At 37.4% G+C, this 5,496-nt stretch overlaps 1 long non-coding RNA gene across 1 annotated transcript; it reads left to right on the top strand.

Annotated features, from left to right (window-relative positions):
- Positions 1-407: 407 nt before the first annotated feature.
- On the top strand, positions 408-2,346 carry LOC143101551 (uncharacterized). Its single transcript, XR_012982421.1, has 2 exons — positions 408-973; positions 1,385-2,346. It is a non-coding gene; the product is annotated as an uncharacterized LOC143101551 (long non-coding RNA).
- The last annotated feature ends 3,150 nt before the right edge of the window (positions 2,347-5,496 follow it).

Genomic DNA, 5,496 nt, shown 5'->3' with positions numbered 1-5,496 from the left:
AAATCAAATCAATTTTGTTACACTTTTTTGCACTAGTTCATGCATTTCACATGTCTAGACGTGAAATAAAAAATAATTTGGACAATATCTGACATATTTTGAAATTTGTCAAAAATCTGTCTTTTATCCTGACCCCGGACCTTATGTGAAAACTAAGAAAAACTGCAAGGTACTAAAAAAAAATCAAACCAATTTTTTCACACTTTCTTGCCCTAGTTCATGCATTTCACATGTCTAGAAATTAAATAAAAAATGATTTGGACAATATCTGACAGATTTTGAAATTTGTCAGAAATCTGTCTTTTGTCCTGACCCCGGACCTTATGTGAAAACTAAGAAAAACTGAAAAGTACTAAAAAAAATCAGACCAATTTTTATTCACTTTTTTTGCCCTAGTTCATGCATTTCACTAGCCTGGGTGCCATTCCGAACTTAGTCCCGCCCACAACGTTTGAGGTCGGGAAGTTCGGTCTGGCATTGATCAATAGTGGCGCGAGTATCCTCGCCCAAATACTGGCGGGCCAATCAAATTGTCAGGGCGGGCTTTATACGATGATGGACAGATGCTCAACAGTAACGTAATCCACCACGTCACCAAAGAGCGTTTGGGTTGAATTCGTTTACAACAACGATGGCTGCCGCTGGAGAATTGAGATGTGTAGATTCTGCTATCAGGTCTGTTCTAGAATATATCGACAGCGAATTAATTTTAAAAGAGTAACAGAGTAACGGGATCAAGGCATTTGTTGATAAGAAAGATGTTTTTTGCCGAAGCAACTGAAATGGGCATCACGGCGATGCAACTCGGCGTGCAAGACGAGGTGGATATAGCCAGCGGTCGTTGCCAGATCCTTTTTTGAAGCCCGGAATCCTGGCTGCTGAACAACAAGTGGAGGGACATGCTAGGCTCCGATGTTTTTCAAGCCAACGTAATGGGTATCGTCGTGGACGAAGTTCATCTAACTTACAAATGGTAAGAGAGTCTAACTGTCTGACTTAGTAAATAACTCCCAATGTCGTGATATGAATCCCATGTTGTAAACATAGTAGCCTAGGTATCGTTGTACGTTCGCTAACTCAGACTTGGTACAATCATAACGTTAGTATGATTGTAGCGAACTAGCTGTTAAAACATTCTAATGTAGGTTACTGTTTTATTTCTATCAGTGGTCAGGCTGCAAAAGGGCAGAAGGGCATTTGGGTGTTGCTTTATGTACTCAAGCACCATACCCATATTGGTAGGCTAGTCACTGTACCCCTTATAAGTGATGTATTCTTTTTAGATGTCAGTACAGTCATTAAAAAGTACTAAATGATACTACTCATAATTTCTTATTTTTTACTGTTACTTATTGGTTGCTTTTTGTACTGCTATATATTCCAGGTACACCTGTGCTGACATTGACCGCTTCTGCTGATCGGGAATCCAGAGCCAGGGTTATGAAACAGCTTCAGATGGACAATCCAATAAATTTGGCCCTGAGCCCAAACAGAACAAACATCAGAGTGGGTCTGATTAAAGTACCTGGCCATACACTGGAGTGCCTACACTGGATTGTGAGGGATGTTAGTACAAAGCTTGACCCAGCAGTTAAGACGGTACTTTAATGGAGTCACTAGTTGTCTGCGGAAAGCTTTGTACTGCCATTTTGAGGAACACACCACATCTGTTGATATAGGACATCTGTGCTGCACTCACTGCCATTCTGTTTGTTCTTGTGAACCTGAAGGTTGTGGGGAGCTAATCCCCAAATATGAACACTTTCAAGGGGAGGTTTCATCACACCACAAACACAGAATAGTCACACCTAAGGGCACACTTTTGATCAGGGAACTGTTATAAACTTACAGGAGTAGTTTACTTCAGGACCATAAAAACATGCCACTTTACACAGTCGACACAGCCTGCACTGGTTTTGGAGATGAACTCATTGATCAGTTTTAGAACAGTGCACACAGATATTTGACCTGGACTTCATTATCCATAATCTCCCTACATACAAGCTGGAACATGCAAAAGAGATACTATGAATTATGCATGAGGTTTTTGATGACATCGAACAGAGTCAAACTAATTTGTTTGATGACTGTGTTGTTCAGGATGACCGTGTTCAGGTTGACATGGATTACACTGGTTACTTTGATGACGAGGATGAGGATGATAAGATACAATCATCCCCAAGTAACTTGGAATCAGGCTTGTCAATGTTGAAGATCTCAGGCTAGCTTCAAATTCAGGCTCAAATTTGTAGCTTCAGGGTCCTGTTGTTGTGCAAATGCCTTTTTTTTTTTACCTCTGTTACATTAATATTTTTGAATAAAATTAAAATGGTTTATACTTCTCTACTGGTGGGTGATGTTTCTGCATTTAAAGACAAACAATAAGACATGTCAATAAAGATTTTTAATATCTACACATAATAGGTAATGTTTGAAGATATACGCTGAACTTTGAACATACAACCAATAAGAAAACACAAAAATGTTTTCAAGAATGTGGATACTACTAAACTATTATATGAAAACAATTATTTACATTGTCATTTACGAAAACAATATTTACAAATTACCATCACCATTTACATTTCACATTTACTTAATTATTTAAATAGGCACATTTTGCCAGTCCATTATTTTCTCCTGGTAATTCAGCTTTGCCAATAAGTTTCTCTTGAAATTCGGGAATGCATGAGACTGCCTGCCTGGGTGATTTTTGTTGGGAAAGTTGTGTCTCCCTGAAAACGTTTACCAGTGTTAAAACGTCCTGTTCTCGGGCCACATGATGAATGCCAGCCGGCCTTGTCAGCTCCAGCTCTGTGTCCGTTTTGTCCATTAGCTCTTTGACGATGCCAATGGACCTACTGATTCTGGCTGCTGACATTTCTGACATGTTTGGTCCCAATCCTCTCATAAATGATTTGAGAAAATTGTTTAGGTGTTCCAGGTGGAGGTCAAGTGGATGGAAAATGGGTGACAACCTGAAATATAAGTGAACACATCAGTGTGAAGAATTACAGTATAGCCTAATAAGTATAACGTGCATTGACAATACATTGGAAAATACAGACTGTTAAATATGGTGACACCAGATGCAATTGCTGAGCAGGTCAGAGAAACACTGCCCACCCCCCACAGAGGTGCAGAGCACAGAAGTGGGGGTTGGATAACATGCTAGTCCATTACAAAATGAAGTTTCTACATATTGACAAAGTGACAGAGGCCAACTTACACATCAGGTACAAGTTTATCCTGGTAACATTTGCTCACACTACACTGAAATTCGGGCTGGCTTCCAGAATACTAGGCATGTCAAAATATGACTAGATGATTTAATCATAGGTAGATTTCACGGAAATGAGGAGTGTGGGAATGCACAGTGTTTATCACATTGGACAATAATCACGACTCACTATTAACTCATGTGAAACGTGGCAATCGAGGTTATTCTCATAGTCATATCATAAGAAGTAGAAATGTATTAACAAGCTTACCTCTGTAATGCTTCTTCGCGTTTTTGTACCGGTTGGAGTTGACGGATTGGGGCAGAACTTCTTCAGAGTCCGGGGCGTCTCTGATGCCTCAGATGAACACGGTTCTTCAGGCTGGTCTCCTTCGTCTTCTGTCCATTTTTTAAACACGGGCATGTCGCGTTCCAACCGTGTTATAAAGTTCTGACAGGACTGACAAATGCGATGCGATTTGTTTGCAGTGTTGTGGAGTTGTAATCCTAAACGGATAACTTGATCGTATATGCATTCACCTTTACTGTTTCTCTCAAAAATGAGGTTCGTGTGTTGAAGAACTCCGTGTATCCTTACATTATTTTTACAACACCTGCGAAAATCGCTCACATTTTCTTCTTCTAGCGTGCAGTTGAGTTCTGTTGACATCAACTATGCGTCGCTTAACATACGTCACACACTCCTTTGCTCTGATTGGTTGTAGGTCTATCCAATTGAGTGCAGAGGCATTTTTTTTCCTGGTTCGTTTGAAACACGCCCCATAATCACAGCTCTATGGAGCAGTATCAGACTCAAATTCTGACTAGAATTGAGTATGACTACGTCAGGCTAGCATTTCACATGTCTAGAAATGAAATAAAAAATGATTTGGACAATATCTGACATATTTTGAAATTTGTCAAAAATCTGTCTTTTGTCCTGACCCCCCGGACCTTATGTGAAAACTAAGAAAAACTGAAAGGTACTAAAAAAAATCAAACCAATATTTTTACACTTTTTTGCCCTAGTTCATGCATTTCACATGTCTAGAAGTGAAATAAAAAATGATTTGGACAATATCTGACAGATTTTGAAATTTGTCAAAAATCTGTCTTTTGTCCTGACCCCGGACCTTATGTGAAAACTAAGAAAAACTGAAAAGTACTAAAAAAAAATCAAACCAATTTTGTTGCACTTTTTTGCACTAGTTCATGCATTTCACATGTCTAGACGTGAAATAAAAAATAATTTGGACAATATCTGACAGATTTTGAAATTTGTCAAAAATCTGTCTTTTGTCCTGACCCCGGACCTTATGTGAAAACTAAGAAAAACTGAAAAGTACTAAAAAAAAATCAGACCAATTTTTTTTCACTTTTTTTGCCCTAGTTCATGCATTTCACATGTCTATAAGTGAAATAAAAAATGATTTGGACAATATCTGACATATTTTGAAATTTGTCAAAAATCTGTCTTTTGTCCTGACCCCGGACCTTATGTGAAAACTAAGAAAATCTGCAAGGTACTAAAAAAAAATCAAACCAATTTTTTCACACTTTTTTGCCCTAGTTCATGCATTTCACATGTCTAGAAATTAAATAAAAAATGATTTGGACAATATCTGACATATTTTGAAATTTGTCAAAAATCTGTCTTTTGTCCTGACCCCAGACCTTATGTGAAAACTAAGAAAAACTGAAAGGTACTAAAAAAAATCAGACCAATTTTTTAAAACTTTTTTTGCCCTAGTTCAATCATTTCACATGTCTAGAAGTGAAATAAAAATAATTTGGACAATATCTGACATATTTTGAAATTTGTCAAAAATCTGTCTTTTGTCCTGACCCCGGACCTTATGTGAAAACTAAGAAAAACTGAAAAGTACTAAAAAAAATCAGACCAATTTGTATTCACTTTTTTTGCCCTAGTTCATGCATTTCACATGTCTAGAAATGAAATAAAAAATGATTTGGACAATATCTGACAGATTTTGAAATTTGTCAAAAATCTGTCTTTTGTCCTGACCCCGGACCTTATGTGAAAACTAAGAAAAACTGAAAGGTACTAAAAAAAATCAAACCAATATTTTTACACTTTTTTGCCCTAGTTCATGCATTTCACATGTCTAGAAGTGAAATAAAAAATGATTTGGACAATATCTGACAGATTTTGAAATTTGTCAAAAATCTGTCTTTTGTCCTGACCCCGGACCTTATGTGAAAACTAAGAAAATCTGCAAGGTACTAAAAAAAAATCAAACCAATTTTTTTTCACA

This window comes from Alosa pseudoharengus, unplaced genomic scaffold (genome assembly GCF_046254945.1).
Source record: "Alosa pseudoharengus isolate Yale_2024_CS ecotype anadromous, Long Island Sound unplaced genomic scaffold, YU_APseudo_1.1 YU_APseudo_1.1_scf_38, whole genome shotgun sequence".
NCBI classification, from domain to species: Eukaryota; Metazoa; Chordata; class Actinopteri; order Clupeiformes; family Clupeidae; genus Alosa; species Alosa pseudoharengus.
The sequence above is the reverse complement of the archived record's forward strand: the minus strand, read 5'-3'. Positions and strand labels throughout refer to the sequence as shown.